Raw genomic sequence first — 17,313 nt, forward strand, 5'->3', positions numbered from 1 at the left:
CTTCCAACTTCCTAGAGTAGAATCTGGTAACTAATCAGTGCTCTCTCTCTCTCTCTCTCTCTCTCTATCTCTCTCTCTCTCTATATATATGTATTATTTTTACTAGTTTGCAGGGCTCTCCTGAATCTCAAAAGGGGTATAATAAGAGTTTTAAACAAAATGAAATAATTATGTATGGATTTATATAAGAAAAATGCATTCGGGGCTGGCCCAGCGGCGTGGTGGTTAAGTTCGGTTGCTGTGCTTCAGCGGCTCATATCCTGGGCATGGACCTACACACTGCTCATCAAGCCATGCTGTGGTGGCATCCCACATAGAAGAACTGGAAGGACATACAACTAGGATATACAGTTATGTACTGGGGCTTTGGGGAGAAAAAAAAGAGGAAGATTGGCAATGGATGTTAGCTCAGGGCCAATCTTCCTCACCTTAAAAAAGAAAAATGTATTCTGGGTATACGTAAATGGGAGAATGTGGGAGAGAGGTGCAGAGAAGTCTAATGCTATTAGAGGGTCCGTTTTAGAAAAGCCAGAAAGAATGTGCTAGGCTGCAGCAGAAACAGCCCCATTCCTCTCTCTTCCTCAAGGTACCTGACCTCAGGAATGTCTATGGCTGTGCCAGCTGTTCCGCCTGGAAGGGGAATGTAATGTCTCTCTGGCCCTTCCACATCACTGAAGAATTTATTGAACTTTCTGCCCAGTGCTGTGCTAGGTGTGACTAGGAGATGCAGAAAAGCCCAGCGCATCCCCTCACTCCACCACAAGTTCACAGTCTCGTTGTTCCTCTGGGCTTTCCTCAGTGTGCCTGGACCATCCAATGTACTGCTCCCTTCTGTAGGCACAGTTGAACTGGAGCTCTGTTGAATCTGGTTTGGAACCACAAACCAGGGACATGAGAAATGTGCAATGAATTCGAGAATGGTTTGGTTCCCTATTCGCCTGAGGGCCTGGTGGCACCAGGCCCCATGCTAGGCATGCAGGTGACAGAGGTGGTCTCTGCTGCTGGAGAGTTGACAGCCTTCGAACAACGAGGAATAGCGTGTTCAGATGTCCGCCCCGTGGGGGATAGATCTGACTTCAAATTGCATCTCAGTCATTTCTGACGTGGTTCTAGATTTAGAAGCTGAGAAGAATAAAAACAGGGACAAAGATCCCAAGAGGTCTTGTGCTCACAGCAAATGTGCCTGAGAAATGACACTGCCAAGATCCCCAGACCCAACATAGACAGCGTCTCGGGGAGCTGGGGGATGGCCCGAGTTTTCTTTAACCTCAAAGAAATTAATAGCCTTTTTAAAAAAAGGAATTTTGGGTTTACAGAAAATATTTCAATGACAATTACAGAGAGCTGCCACTTGCCCCTCACCCCCCACCAATTCCCCCTATTACTAACATCTTAAATTGGTGTAGTACATTTGTTACAATTGATGAGCCAATGTTGACACATTGTTATTAACTAGAGTCCATGGTTTACATTGAGACTCACTTTTTACATCATACTTTCTGTGGGTTTTGACAAATGCAGAGTGACAGGTATCCACCATTACCATGTCATACAGAATAATAGTTTCACTCTCTAGAAACCCCCTGTGTTCCACCTATCCAGCCCTCCCTTCCCTCTCCCAAGCCCTGGCAACCACTGCTCTTTTTACTGTCTTTGTAGTTTTGTCTTTTCCGGAATGTCATATAGTTGGAATCACATAGTGTATAGTCTTTCCAGATTGGCTTTTTTCACTTAGCAGTCTCCTCCAGTTTTAAGCTTGCCCCCTCACCCCCATACATGCATCCACCCAGCTGGGGTGCAAGGCACCGGGAGAGGAGGAGCCCCAAGCCTGTGCTGAGACCCATGTGGCCGAGCCTGAAGGTCTGCCGTGTGGCTCCTTTATCGTCGTCCACTGAGCATGCCTGGCCCTGGTGCTACTGGAGTTTAGCCCAGGCTGGTAAACTGTCAGGAGCTGCCTGTGTTTGGGTTCCACATCTGGAAGCATCAGCTGAGCAGACTTTCCCATCCCATTCCTAAATAGAGAGACAGGAGGAGAGCACGGGGCGGTTTGCCTTCCTCCTTAGTAGTTTGTTTTACTTGCTTTGGAACTGTGGATGAGCTCCGGGAAGCAAGCTTCCCCCAGGCACATCTGGTGGGTGGCAGGCCACAGGTCCCTCAGCCTCTGAAGTCGCTGCTTTTGTGTCTGCCCAGGTTCCAGGGGTGTCTGTGCTGAGCCTGGGGAGGGATTGGGCATTGGGGCCTGTTTGTGGTCATTCAAGAGGAAGACAGATCAGGTGCAAAGAGATTGGTAACATTTTCCCTGCCTAGAGGTGCTTCTTTCTCCAGTCAGCCTAGCAAACGAGGATTCCTTGGGAGTTTGGTGGCAGGAACCTCAGTATTCACTGCCTGCACCAGTCACTCTTGACGGTGAGGCTGTCTCTCTGGGGGGTAAGCCGTGATGATGGATCTTATAATGAGAGCAGGAGGAGGAGCTCTTCCAACCCCGCTCCAGCTCTCAACCACAGTTAGGGGAAAGGAAAGTGCATGTGAATGGGGGGGGGGGGGGGTCACGTGGGTCATCTGGTTGAACCAGACTGAAAAGTTCCAGGGGCTGAGGAAAGGCAATGTTCTAGGTAGAGAGAGCTCCGACCCCGGGGAGTGGGATCTGAAGTTTAGACCCCAGCTTCCATTGTTTCCTGTTTGGAATAAACACAGAGCTGAGGCCAGCTGGTACCTTCCCACTCTGAAGGACGCCAGCCAGGTGTGTGAGAGTTCAGGACAAAGGACGAGGAAGACTGATGGCCCCCTTGGAAAGTGGAAGTTCCATGCTGACCGCCCAAATCCATCCCTCCTCCTCCGGTTCCCTTTCTTCCCCTAGCCAATCTGTAGCCCCCGCAGGGACTCACGAAGATCTCTGGGCCGCTGTTTTGTGGCTCTACCTGGTTGTCCCCCATGTAAGTGAAGACTAATAGTACGTGTCCCAGGTTTGTCCCTAAGACTGTGAGCACTAAACAATGGAGTGTTTAAAGCTCTTTACACTCTTCAGAAGCCGACCCTCTCTACAGGCAAGCCGCCTTTGTTTTTGTCGTGAATTATGGAATCAGAGTATGGCCTTCTGGCCCTCTGTCTTCCTGGGTCTAACGCCAGAGTCTGAGAGGCTGAAACAGTGATTACTGACTATCTATGCTTCCAGAAGTCTTGGCCCCTGCCTCAGTTGGCCTGGGGAGGCAGAGGATAGAGAACAGCTGAGCCGTGTGAGTGTGGGACCTGCGTTCCTTACCAAATCCAGCCTTCACCCCTAAGTCACCCTCCTCACATTCTGTTCCCCGAGGAGGTGCACTGAGAATCCTGAGAACGAATCCCAGGCTAGCTTCTGTAGCTACATGCCAGGGAGTGTATGTCTGGCAGCAGGGGCCATGTTTCCTGAACTAAAAGATAAATATGTGATCTGACAGCATTTGGGATGTTTTTTCCTCCTGATTTGTGTGGGGGAAGAAATCTCAGAAAGGCTGATTTTATAAATGGCCTTTATGTTTATAAAAATATAAATTTATAAGTGTGATGCATTGAAAAAGATCACCTTTAGCATAAGGAATGGCCTTCTGTACAGTGGGGGCCACCCCAGAACCTCCCAACAGCCTGTGAGAGCAGGATGGGCAGACAGGGAGGCACAGGGTGAGCCTTGCCCTATTCGGGGGGGGGGGGGCCCTTGCTCTATGAGGGGAGCTTCAGCAAGCGTCAGTAGAAGGAAGTCTCTGATGCTGTCTGGGTCTTCTCTAGTACTTTCTTTCCAGAACATTCTGTAGAAACCCAGGGCAAAGTCCAAATTTTACCCACCGCCACCTTACTCTTCTCTCTAGAAAAAGCCAGCCTCCATGGCAGTGGAACAGGGAGGCTCCTTAATAACTAAGATCTGCATGCTTTCAAAGTCAGGCAGCAGAGAGGAACAGCGTGCCACTGAGATGGAATCTTAGCAGGCAGAACTAATTTCCCCACAAGAGGAAATTAAGCAGAATGCCAGTGCTCAGGCCTGATGTCTGGATGGGAGGAAGGCAACAAGACCTTGTTTTTTGGCATCTCAGCCATGATGAGGTGTGTTACCCTTCCTCGGGCTGGGGGTCCTGACCCGTCTCCCTAGTGTGAAGAGTGCCACCACTGAAACTGATGATGCCCCCCCACGGCCTGCCTCTGTCAGTCACCTGAGGTTTTACATGAGCTGTTCTGGTTGTCCAGATACCCAGCAATGAGCTGTGGTGAAAACAGAGCTTCTTCACGCCTCTCCAGGCATCTTCCACGTGGGCCCAATGACATGTTCATAACCATTAAAGAGTGGCCTTTCAACTGATCAGTCAACAGGTCATTGAGCACTGTCCTGCTGCCCTCCAGACAGTTAAAACCTAGATTCTGACTATTTGCCAAATCCACACAGGGGGTCATTTCATGTTGAGTTGCATTAACCTACATTCTCTCTTTTGAAGAATGCCTGGCTCACAGTAGGTGCTGGATGGTCACCATTATTATCATCAGGATTATTACTACTTTGGCTTGAGATAAGCTGCTGATTTACAATTCTTTCCCAAGAGCCCATATTCTTAGAGAATTTGGCTGTTTAAAGAGTTTTGTCCATTATGGTACGTTTGAGAATTTAATCCATAGAGAAATGGAGGCCGAGAGAGAAGTGATGGTCGTTCACCTGGACGTCGAGGCCTGTGCACTTGGTTGGTCCTGCAGTTAGGGAAAAGCCAGCCAGAGTTGGGGACAGGTCATTGGTGAGATGCGCTCACGGTCCTGGGGAAGACCAGTCCTGGACAGCCCCAGAAAGGAAGCAGAGGACATGGGGGGCAGTCAGCTGGCTCCAGGTACCTGAGCCAGAGAGCCAGGAGAAAGGTTCCTCAGGGTCTCCTCTGGCTGTTGCCACCAGTCCCCTTTAGCCCAACTCTGGGGAGCCTTTGAAGATCAAAGAGGAAGTACACCATCCTCCCCCACCAGAACCTGGGCACTCATTGAAACCTGCCTGCCAGTGCTGTTGGCTTAACTGAGAGGACATTGGGTAGGGGGGTGCTGGGGCCTGTTCCTGGAAGTTCGTGCAGGGTTAGGAAGGTTTGGGAGGTTCTTGTTCTAGTTATCCTACTGAAGAAACAAGTTCTAATATTATTTGTCTATTTAAAAACTCAAACACACAAAAGCAGGAAGAAAAGTATCATGAACCCCACGTACCCATCACCCAGATTCAACAATTATCAAGACAAAAGGATTTTTTTTAAATCCTACTTTGTTTTTATTACTATGCTCTGTGTGCCAGATGGAGTGAGGGTGGATGCCACAAGGTTACCCTTTCCAAAAGAACAGTGTAATCCAATCTCCCAACCCCTCCTCACAGTGGCATGGAAAGGAAGGAACTCCAGCCCAGGGCACTGGGGGTGGATTCCCTGTTGTTCTGTGGTGCTCTGAGATGCTTCTTTGTTCCTCCACACCAGATGTTGAGCTCTTAGAGAAAGCCTGAACAGTCTGGATTCCCAAGCCTAGTGCTGAATGGGTGTTCAGTAAGTGTTCAGTAATCGACTTATGAGGCAAGTGATTCCATGAGTCAGGGTGGGTTCCATCTGGACAGGTGTAAGTAATGTGGGTGCCTAGTTCACCATTCGAGGAGGAAAAGGGGGCAGATGATGAGATTCAGAGTTGAGTGAGGGGCCATTAGCTGCACCCTGGGGCATCCTGAGCGGGTGAAGCGTTAGGTGTGGTCATTCTCTAGGGCAGGGCTCCTGGTTTTGCTGAGGAGGAAGTCAGCAGCCAGGGAACGGGAGAGAGCTGGGTCGGAGCTGTGCTCTGCCTGGCCCCAGATTCAGGCATCTGCAGGCCCTGGGGTGTGGTGGGACAGGATTCTGAGAACAGAGGCTCCAGCTCCAGACTCATTTTTCTGGGTGGTCACAGCCGCCTGCAAGCTGCCTGCACCACCAGGGCCCACATGTCCTTCCAAGGACTGGTTTTCTCATTTTGGAGTTGACAAGGGACAGGCTGCCCCGAGTGTGGGGAATGGAGCCGCTTCTGGCCTGTGGAGTGCTGGGCAGCTGGGCGGCTCTGTGCCCCTCTGGGCAGGGCTAGGGGGTTAAAGGGTATGAAATGGGGTGCTGGAGGAACGTGAGGAGAGACACTGTAAACACTCCCCTCAGATCTGACCCTGGGTGTAGCCAGCAGGGGCCTCAGGCAGGGTGTGCCATGGCCTGTGACAGGCCCCAGGGAAGCCTCCAGGCCTTGACTCTCATCCCTGAACCTGCCCCTCCCAGTCCCTGCCTGGTCTTTTTCAGCTTCAACTTCCAGCCCTGTCCTCCCTCCCGTACACGCATGATGTGTGTGTGTGAGTGTTTTAATTTTTATTCTTGGCAGAAGTTAAGACACAAAATGGATTTGGAAGGAGATGAAACCAGTCGGGCTATATGTTGGGCAGCGGCAGCTTCATTCCTGGAGTGGGAGGGCCTCATGGGGGGGAGGGCTGAGGGGGGACCCAAGCCTCTAAGGTGGGGGTGGGAGCTGTCTCCTCCCCAATAGGGACCAGACTAACAATCACTCCTTCGGAAAGGCTGGAGGCTAAAGGCTGAGCTCTCAACCCTTTAGGATGTTAAAAAGCTCTCTGGTGCAATCTGGTCTTAAGTGGGTGTGGGACCCCTGGATGGGCAACACCTGTTCCACTTCCTGGTGGTCTGTGAGCCCCTGGAGATGGCTCTCGCTTTGTTAAGGGACCCCCTGATGGCAGCTCAGGTTTTGATGTGCAAGCTCTCAAATGTGCATATGCTTGGAAACCTCCCTGCCCCCAGAGGCAAGCGGTGGTAGTCCCAGTCTGCGGGTGCCTGTAGCCAGGGACCTGTTTGAGTGTCTCCTTTGCTCCTGTGGAGGCTGTCTTGGCCCCCAAAGTAGGTGCTCTTTGCCATGGTGGCCTCCCCTTGGGTTTTTATTTCTGTGTGAAGAGGAGAAAACTTGGAATCTGAAAGTCCAGAAAATATCTGAGGAAATCTGAAACTTTGAGAAAATGTTTTATTGCTTAAAATGTATTAAGACATTCAATTTGCGGAATGAAAACAATTTTTTTTAGCTTTAAAAATGACAAGAATTTCTTTAAAATAATATAGTAGGGAACATCTTTATGCCATATTCTCAGTCCCAACCATGACATCCAGTGCAACCAAGGCATTTGGGACAGAGATCCTTGATCAAAATGACCCCCAGATCCATGACAGAGACTCCCAGGGGTTCCCAACCCTCGCTGCACATTTCAGTTTCCAGGAAAGAGTTTTGAAAATAACAATGCCTTGGCCCCACCTCCCAGAGTTTCTAACTTAATTTGTCTGAGGTGCTGCCTGGGCATTGGTGTTTTAGTGTTCCCAGATGATTTTTCCACGCAGCCAGAGTGGGGAACCTCCGGTCTAAGACTTGTGTAGGAACAGAAGGAAGATGAGAGAGAGGCCAGATTAAAAAATGAAAACATTTATTGTCTCTCACTACATGCTGGCGCATATAACTTGGATCCACATTCCGAGTGCCGCCAACGTTTGGATGCGATTTAAGCACTCAGACCTCAGGACTGACTCTGGGTGGGGTGGGTGACAACGCCGCCTCAGGAGCTGGACGCAGAATGCATTGTGGGACCTGCCAAACCGACCTCTCCCTAAACATGGTGGCTAGTGCATGACTCCAACTCAGACTGACTTTGGATTTTTCACTCTTTCTCAATTCCTTTGCTGGAAAACAGTTTGTTGTATATCTGCTTGAATCTGCCACGGACACCGAGACCAGCAGGCAGGGGAAGCAGACAGCCCTGGCTTTGAATCCCTTACTTGAGCAAAATGTTTTCTTTTTTTAAGCCTCAATTGCTGTATCTGTAAAATGGGGATGACAGTACCTATTTCACAGAGTTGTTTAGAGATTAGACAAGATAATACATGTACATTGTCTCACACATAGTCACTCAACAAATGGTCAAATACTTTTCTTTGTTTTATGCCAAGATATTTCTTCCAATTCTAAATATTTGCCTTAATCTGATATTGCAACAAAACCTGGTATGTTAAATCTTAATGACTTTTAATTGTATTTACGAATCGGTTGAATTAGGAAATTGGTAATTTAGCACAAGAAAAGGCAGTCTTTAAATGTTAATATGCCCAACATGATAATTTCATCAAACCAGGTACTTGGGTATTTTACACAACTCGCTGAACAAAGTAATTTCAGATTTGCGAAAGTTGTTAACAGAATATTAAATGTTTTCATTTTTTCCAAAACACTTGTCCATATTGTGGAAGCAGCAGAATCCTGGAATTAGGGGGGTGCTCTTTACAAGCCAAAGGGGTTGAATGTTGGAGATAGACCCAGGAAACTCTTTAGATGTGATAATGGGGCAAAGAGCAACATTTTATGGCCCAAGGGCTTGTTGAGAAATGAGGCCCCCAGGCATTTGGAAAGATGAAATATCAGTGATAACACTATAATATTTAGGTATAGCTGGTTTTTTCTTTCAAATTTGCCTTTTAAATTACAGAAGTAGTAACTACATACCCACTTTGACTATTTCTGAAGTGTTTAATGTAAAAAGTGCAAATCCCCTCATCTTCAGAGAGAATTGATGTTAACGTTTAAGTGCCCCTTGACCTTTTCCTGTGACAATCCAAATAACTATGCACCACATATTCACATGTAATTTTATTTAATTACAAAAATGGGATTACATTGTTTCACAAGTTGCTTTTGGGATATTCTCCAGGAACCTCTTAGGCCAGCATTTCCCTAAGCGTATTTGACAAAATTTTCCTCACTAATGGTACTCTGAGAGAAAAAAAAGTAGTGTGGTCAAATAAGTCCAGGCCTGTGGTTGAGTTCAGACTTCACTGCATGCTCTTTCCCTCTCTTGGTGATTCACGATGCATAATAGCCTATTAAAGGCTCTGAAAAGGCCTGCAGTAAAGAAACCTAATTAGCTTTTCTTAACATAGCATTTCCCAGAATTATTTTTGCTAGCATGTTTTAACACCCAACAGCTAGCACTGTTTTAGGCACTCCTCATTCACCTCCCCTCTACCTACCCCTCCTCCATCTGCAAGCTTGGGGGCAGTCAGGGAGAAAAAGCTCATCTATTCATTTAATCAACAAACACTTACTGTGTTCCTACTGTGTACCAAGCACTGTGATAGATGCAGGGGCTGCAATAATGAGCAGGGCAGAAGGCTCTCTGCTCTCGAAGACTTCCGGTTTCCCTCCAGCATAGCAATGGTGTTAGTCATCCCCAGGATGGCCCGCACCTGGGAACTGGGCTTCCATCGGGATCCTCTGCAGCTGGTAGGGCCATGAGCAGCAGGCTAGCATTATCCCCACCCACTCTGCTCCTGACCCTGCAGCACGCCTCTCCAATTCCCCACACTTCGCCCCTGCTGTAAACAGTGGTGCCTGACCCAGCTGGCAAGACTCCATGTGTTTGTTTTCTCGGCATGTGCCAGCCTCACACCAGGGCCACTGGGCTTCACAGTTGGGAAGAGCTGACAGGAGTTAGGGTCGGGGGCTTCCAGCAGAAGGCAGGGACTGACAGATGGACTGTGGAGCATGCTCCAGGTTTCCACGTTGGTATTTATTTTAAGTTTTAGGTGATTTAAAAGAGCTTTGTAATTGAGAAAGACTGAGGGCGGTGGGGGACGGACTGTGTATATGGGGGTCAGGGAGGCGGTGAAGAAAGTGGGTTTGTATGAGGTCAGTTGGGAAAGAAAGTAAACTGTCATGATTCTAAAGTGTACTTAGCAGCTGGAGCTGGAGCTGTTTGCTGTGTGAGCACACATGCACACGCCTGTGTGTGTGTGTCTATCTTAGAGGTAGGGCGTGCACGTGTTAGGAGCAGGATGCCCAGAAAGCCCAGGTGGAGGTGTCTGGCCCCTGAGATATTACTCGTTCTTAAACCTCTTTCATTGAAATACTAGGGATAAATCTGCAACATGGATCAGGCAAATGAAAATACTCCTTAAAGTAACCCTAAAGGGAGTTATTCAAATTTCATAAGTTGTTGTCATTTGTTGAACAACTGCTTTGTACCAATCGTTATGAGGTGATTTACTAAGGTAACCTGTTTTCCTTCAACATCCCTTTGATTTAGATGTTATTGTCCTGCATCAAGGTGCGTTCTCCTAAAGTTCAGGGTAAGGGTCTCTTGCTTGCAGGAAAGTCTAGGAGAGTCATTGTCATGTCCCGGTGCCATCTGAAGAGCGGTAGCCTCTGATCTCATCTTCGCCCTGACTTCAGCAGTTCCCCCATTTTACCCCAAGGCTCAGCTTTTCGTTTGAATGTTTCAGATGTCCTGCCAGCATGCATTAGCCTTTTAGGGGTGGTGTGTTGTGGGGGTTGGTTGTGTATGTATGTATGTCTGTGTGTTGGGGATGGGGCTGGTTTTGCCCGCATTTGCTTGAATCAGCCCCAGAACAAGTCAGGCCAAGAAGCAGCAGCCTGATCCTCATTCATTCTGGGTCACAGAACCTGAGACCTGTTTTGAGTCACGTGAAGGGTGTGGCTGTGGGCCTCGTGCCATTGGTTGCTTAATCATGATGAAGAGGCATGGAAAATGACTGCAAGTGACAGCTTAATTGGACGTGGTGGTAATTATGTTACCTAACAGGGTAAATCAAAGTAAGTTTTTTCAGTTCATGGGCTTCCTAAACGCCCAGCTCCCTCCTTGACTATATGACCACAATTCTCTCTCCTCTCTGCCGTGACCTTTCACCTTTGTGTCTCAGGTCCTTATTCATTCACTTAGCAGGTATTTGCTGAATGCCTAGAACTGTGTTGGACCTGAAGATACCCTTGTGAATAAGATCTTTGATACTCCTGATCCCTGAAGCCTTTGGTCTGGCAGTCAGGAGCACCGTAAATACTTAGTGTGGTGGGACTTTCACCAGGCAAGTGCAGGACTGGAGGGGACAGGAACTGGGGGCCTAACCACTGCCTGACTTAGAGCAGGCGCGGGGAGTGCTTATTGAAGGAAGTGATTTCCTTAGGCACCTCCTTCTCATTCTGCTTCCCCACCTCCTCCTTGGCAAGCCCACCCCCATTCCCCCTCATGCTTAGATGCTGCAACAGGGAAGACTGTGTCCTGCCTGCGTCTCCCTGCATAAGAACCACAGTGGTTCCCAAGCCAGATCCCGGAGGGAGGTAGGAACGGAGCTAGTGGAGGCTCACACATCGCCTTCCCCTGCTCAAGCTCTGCTTTGCAGCGGGAGTACCCGGGGGTTCAAAGGAACCGAGCTCCAAGGACCAAATCGAGTTAGGCTTGGAAAACATTTTGGAGGAGGTCTTTGCAGCTCAGCAAACATTCACTTAATAGCTACTCTGTGTGCAGGAGAGAGACACGCTAACCAATAAGTTGGTATATGGCAAGAAGTGACAGTGACAAAGCTACAGCTTGACATGGTCCTAGGCTTCTGTTAGCTCTAAGCTTTTCTGCTACTGTAACGGATGTAACTGTGCTGCGAATGAACCTAGATGATAGAAAGGGGAATTTCTTTTTGGACCCGTGAAAGGGGGCTGTGTTGGAGCAGTGACCTTCTGTGCTGAGCAGGGCCTGAGCGTGCGTGTGTGTGTGTGTGCATGCTCAAGTGTGTGATACATTTTTTTCATCATTCCTCTGATGCCTTTGCTAGTGGTTCTGGTCCTTGCCTGTACTTAGTAAAATCCAGCTTATCTTCGACTCTGATCTTTTCTTGAGGCTGTGCTGCATTTTAATTTTGGTATAACAGAAAGATGTTGTCAAAACTGAATCTTGACTGGGTTCCAAGTTCTTTAAGGATGGGAAACTGCCTAGTTTTTGTCTCCATCCTCTCCACTCTCTGCACAGTGCGCGGCACCTAGTGGGCGCTCAGTGTGAGTTTGCTAAACTCACCTGAACTCTGCCCAGTCCCCCCCAGGGACTTGTACCTCTCATCAGGAATGACATTGGGTTGCCAGCTATTCTGCCTGCTCTTCTCAACATAGACACTAAGCAGAATACCCTTGTTCATCCCACTCCACTTCTCAGCCAACCCTGTCACCTTTCTGGATGCTGAGGGGGAAATCCCTTCTCTGTGGTTCTGTGTGTATTGCACACTGAGCACGGCTTGCTCCCTGGTGTATTTCCTGGGATAGTACAGTCTATTCTTCTCAGGGCTCCATTGCTTTCCATGAGCATTTCAGGTGGAATCAATGTTCTAGCCGCCTTCTCCTGAGCCTGCTCGTGATAGTAAGTTTGTGTTCACACTCAGACCACTTGTCAGAGGGGATCCTTTTTCCATTGTCCAAAGAGACCGGACTTGAAGATGTTAAGATCTGCCTTGAGTGCTGTTCGGGTCCTGGGACTGGTGTGTTCGTACACACCTTATTCGTGCTGTCTGCCTGGGCTCGAGTTAATTCCTTTTACATTGGACCTTTTGTCAACTGTGAGCACCAGCAGGCTTGGGAATGGATGCTCCTGTTTCCAGTCACTGTGTTGCCATTTTACTTCATCGGTTACTTGTGTAGATACAGCCCTGGCGTAGGCTGTCCTTAGAAACAGGTAGGTGGGAAAAGAGCAGGCGGTTTTGCTGTGACTTTGCACATTCACGGATGAGGTGGGAGGTGAGCTCCTTTCTGGGGCTGGGAGTGGGCTATGTTTTCCTTTCTATAAACACTTCTCCCTCACTTCTTGTCCCAAATGACCTACTGTGTGAGGGGGACCTTTGCCCCATTCTCTCCAAACAAGTAGAGACGCTTTGAAGAAATTATGATCATCATCATCATCAAAAGTGCAGAGAGAGGCCATAAACTTGGCGGGGGAGTTATTAGCTTAAGTGATACGAATGTTGACTAGTGTTCTTGGGTGGAGATTGAGAGATTAGAAATTAAATCTTGCCACAAACTTGGGAGCGCTATAGCACTCTCCGTGGACCTCCTGTCCCACAGAGCTATTCTGAAGGTAGGTTAACCTACACTTTCTGTGAAACACCATGTAGAATGTAGGTGTTACTGCTTTTTTTTTCAACAAAGAATATTTCTTGAACTTCTGATGCATGTGTGTAGGGCAGCAAAATCAGTCCATTGCTTAATTTTGTACCACTTATAAGGAACAAGGAGCAAAGAGATGATATCACATGTGTCTGGAGTTGTTAAAGTGCAACGTATCTTTAAGTCTTAAGGACATTAATCTGAAAGCCTGCCCATGGCAATGCCACCGTATGAAATTAGACGTCCAGTGAGTAGCATTCAGTAGAAACGTTCCATGACACCTGTCTCCCCAAATTATTGCATGATTCCTATGTGCCAGGCTGCTTTCATATGTAGTCTCATTAACTCTTTTTAGTAGCTTGGCAAAGCAGGTGTTATCATTCTTGTTTTCACAGAGAGTAAGATGAGGGTTGACGATTAAGTAATTTACGCAAAGTCACCTTCCACCATGGGTAAAAGTGGCAGGGCTCATATCCAAACCAAATCTCATGGTTTCTTAATACCTGATCCTGCTGAGTTCCAACGCGCTGTCACTTAGTAGAGAAGGTATGTCTATAATACAAATTTGAAATAAGCCCTAAAATCCTTATGGGGTAAAGCATTGAGAAGGGTTTTGATGACCTCTCTCGCCATCTGAAAGGTGTGGAGAGTAACACTCTGTGGGTTGTGAAGATGAAAAGTGATCATGTATATGAAGCCCCCGGCACTGGACCTGGCACTTGGTGGGGAGCTCAGCATATTTAGTTTCTTTTCCCACATTTCTGCTCTCATCCCTCCTCCCCTCCCCATGCTCTTTCTTTCAGGCCTGAACCTGTCCTCTTTCTCGCTCAAAAGCTTGCTTCTTTCTTCTGTCCCATCCCTCTCTGCCCACCACCATCCACCCTGGCCCCGGGCTCAGGGCCATGGTGATACTGGGTAGATGACTAACCACAGTATCTTCCTAGGTTAGGTCCCTTGCAGTCCAGTTGCTGTAGGAAGCCTGAAGCCTCAGGCTGAGTTGGGTGTTTGTTTTGGGAGAAGAGATAAGAAGGAAAACAAAGAAGGTCCTTGACTGAAACCTCAAGCCGTGGAGCATCTGCGGGGCCACTGACTTCTCTGAGGTAGTTTGGCTCCCCCTCCCCCAATCCAGGGCTGCCCACTCTGATCTAGGGTCCCTTTGGTTTTGAAAAATGAAGGCCTGGTTGCAGTCATTTCCTCCCAGAAAAACCCCTTGGTTCCACCACTGATAACAGTGTGTGTCTATGCATCCCTTCCACGGGGCCGTGGGTCAGATGAACGTTCCTTCTCAATCCCAAATTTCTAATCTGAACAGAGCCCTTTAGTTCAGCAGCCATTGACTGAGCCCCTATGATGTATGAAAGCTTTTCTAGGCATTAGGATTACAACCAAGATAAATTTAACACATGCTTGCCTTCAGGAAGTTGATAGTCTGGTGTCCAAGGGAAGAGGCACATTACAGACATGTGATCAAATCCATAAACATTGTGGAAGTGTTATAATAGGTGCACAAAGTGCTGTGGAAACTGGGGTGAGGAATGGTCACTGGAGGCATCATATGGTGACCTTTGAAGGATAATTCAGTGTTCCTCTGATGGAATGAAGGGTGAAGGAGAAGATGGTTCTGATAGAAGAGAGGCCATGAAAATACAGTGTGCCCAGATTGTAGGGCTGTGGGAAAGGTTGACTTCAGCCAAGTTATAAAGAACTGGAAGGTTGTGCAAGGGAGTTTGAATTTTATTTAATCACACTCAGTTGAGGAGCCATCAAAGGTGAGTCTGTCAGCTCATTTGCTTGTCTGTTTTTAACTGACCTCAAAAGGGGAAAAAAATAACCCATAATTCCTTCACATTTTCAAATCAGCTGCTTTTATTTGTTTCATATTCCCTTCCAGGCCTCACCCAACTGCTTATATGTTTTTTACAAAGTGAAATCCATGTTTTTTTCCTTAACATCTTTTAAACATTTTTCATGTTGCTACTTGATCTTTATAATTATCATTTTTAATGGCTACATAATAGTCCAATTATTATGGCATAATTTACTTAAAGCAGTATGGTAGAGTGAAAAGAACCAAGGGTTTTAGCGTCAGGCAGACCTGGTTCAAATCCTGGCTCTGTGATTTACCATCTGTGTGGTGTTGGACGAAATATTTAATCACTCTGAGCTTTAATTTTGTCATTTATAATAAAATGGGTTGATCATATGCCTACCTTACACGGCCATTGTGAAAATTATATCAGATTAGATGAATTATGGATTATGGCATATGGGAAGTGCTTGCTCAATGAAAGGTAGCTGCCCATTTATCATTTTTACTGTTTAGTTCATCTGGATATTCTAGAAAGAAGGTAGGTGGCAGTGTGGAGGCTGACTACATGGGGACAGGAGGAGTCAGGATGCCAGTGTGAGGGTTCTAGTCCTGTGCTGTCCAGGACAGTAGCCACTAGCACACGGGGCTATTGAGCACCTGAAATGTGGCTAGTCTGAACTGGGATGTGGAGTAAACGTAAAATACACACTAGATTTAGGAGACCTAGTATAAAACAAGTATGAAACACCTCATTAATAATTTTTATGTTGATATGTTGAAATGCTATTTTGGTTATATTGTATTAAAAGATATTATTAAAATTATTTTCACTTTTTCAAATGTGGCTACCAGAAAATTTTAAATGATTTGTGTGGCATGCATTGTCTTTCTATTGCATTGTGTTTTTCTGGCTGCTCAGGCCGGAGTTAGAGGCCATACGACTGATCAGATCCTGGGGTGGGGAATCAGGAAGAGCCAGGAGCCAAGGCTGAGTCCAAGGTTGGGCAGCTGAGTGGATGGTAAAGCTTTACGTGGCTTTAGGGAAGACAGGGTAAGTGTCGATGAGTTTGAGTGTATGTTTTTATAAGCAGGTCATGAGTGGGTGTCCTCTGAGCAGGGAAGTGAAGGGACATAGTTGGGTTAGAGCAGAGTAGCTGTCCCTTTAAGAGTTGGCCATTCTGGCCCTCACCGCATCACACTCATCAGTGCTAAGATTACTGACGAAGGCGCTCAGCACAAGGAAGGCTGGGAAGAGCTCGGCTGCTCTGTTGAGCTCCCAGAGTGCTCCAGGACTGCTAGCGGTGGGGCTCCAGGTGTCCCCACTCGCTCCTTTGTGGAGCACTCTTCTGTAACTCGTGCAATATGCTGGAGTCAGAACAACTGGGAAGAGGGCTACGAAGGAAAAACTTGGAGGGGAAGGCTCATGCAGGGAGGGCGAGCGCTCTCAGAGTCCTGTAAGACCCTGCTCAGTCGTGTGTCTTCACCTCCTCTGGTTTGGAGTCCTCAGGGGAGAGGCGTGACTTCCTTTATGGGTCCCTAATGGATGTAAACGGATAGGATGCTGAGGCTGGCTTCTGGGTAGCATTTCAGATAACCAAATGCTATTTAGGTTTCAGAGCCAGGAAACGGAATTGTACTTGGCTTTTGAAATATCCACTGTACCATTTCCTGCAGGGTTGTTGGGCTATAGGACCTTAAAATCAAGATAGAAAATAGAAGCAAAGAAAAATTATAAGAACTTTCATATACTCTCCTACGGTCGGAACCCCCAGGTTGAGCCTAGGAAACCTCAGATTTCTGATGCATCTCAGGGGTGGGTAAGAACAAGGAAAGTAGGATATATCAAGTTTGGAAGGCAAAAAAAACACAACGAGCACCAGTATCTGCCTTGCTTTGAGTGGTTTTATCTGACTCAGCCTGCCTGACTTTGGCATTGGATGAGGCGGGTAACAACAGACCCCTGTCACAGATACTGGCATTACTATGGCAGGGGCATTTTGCTTCTGTTAAAGCCATTGTCACCCATCCGAACCCTGATGGTAGTTGTCAGTTGGGTGAAGGGTTTCAAGTTCTTGGTCAGCAATGGTGAAACTGTAGGAGCATATCTCTGGTTCATTCATTCAGCCACCACGCACTGAGCTCCTCCTCTGTGCCAGACACCATGGCGTCAAACTTTCAACTGAGGGGAGTACGAGAAAGTTTTCATAGTTTTTCTTTGCTTTTATTTTCTATCTTGATTTCAAATTTCTGATTTTTACAGTCACAGAACAGATAGCTTTATGTTTCACAACTTAACAAAACTGATTCTTTCTTCTCTGAGGAATTCTATCACGTCTCAGTTGCCAATTTTATTTTTTCTGAGAAGGTAAGAGAAGTGTTCTCCGTTCCCGCCCACAGTCTCTGCCCTCCTTTCCTTTCAGGCCCTGGGGTAAGATCACCTCTGACCTCAGGGACCCTGTGTCTCACTGTGGCCAGATGTACTGACGGCAAGGCTTAATCTAGACAACTCACTCTCTCAAGACAAAGACCCCCCATACGCCTAG

General features: G+C 47.3%; 1 protein-coding gene across 4 annotated transcripts in view; it reads left to right on the forward strand.

Annotated features, from left to right (window-relative positions):
• BOC (BOC cell adhesion associated, oncogene regulated) overlaps positions 1-17,313 on the forward strand; it is a 71,699-nt gene that overhangs the window by 10,446 nt on the left and 43,940 nt on the right. The window contains exon 1 of one of the 4 annotated variants that reach the window (XM_044771590.2): positions 13,956-14,060. The exons of the other annotated variants lie outside the window; for them this stretch is intronic. The gene's annotated coding sequence lies outside the window, so the exon portion shown is untranslated. Of the gene's footprint in view, positions 1-13,955; positions 14,061-17,313 lie in introns of those variants that run through there. 4 annotated transcript variants of the gene reach the window in all.

This window comes from Equus asinus, chromosome 5, assembly GCF_041296235.1.
Source record: "Equus asinus isolate D_3611 breed Donkey chromosome 5, EquAss-T2T_v2, whole genome shotgun sequence".
NCBI classification, from domain to species: domain Eukaryota; kingdom Metazoa; phylum Chordata; class Mammalia; order Perissodactyla; family Equidae; genus Equus; species Equus asinus.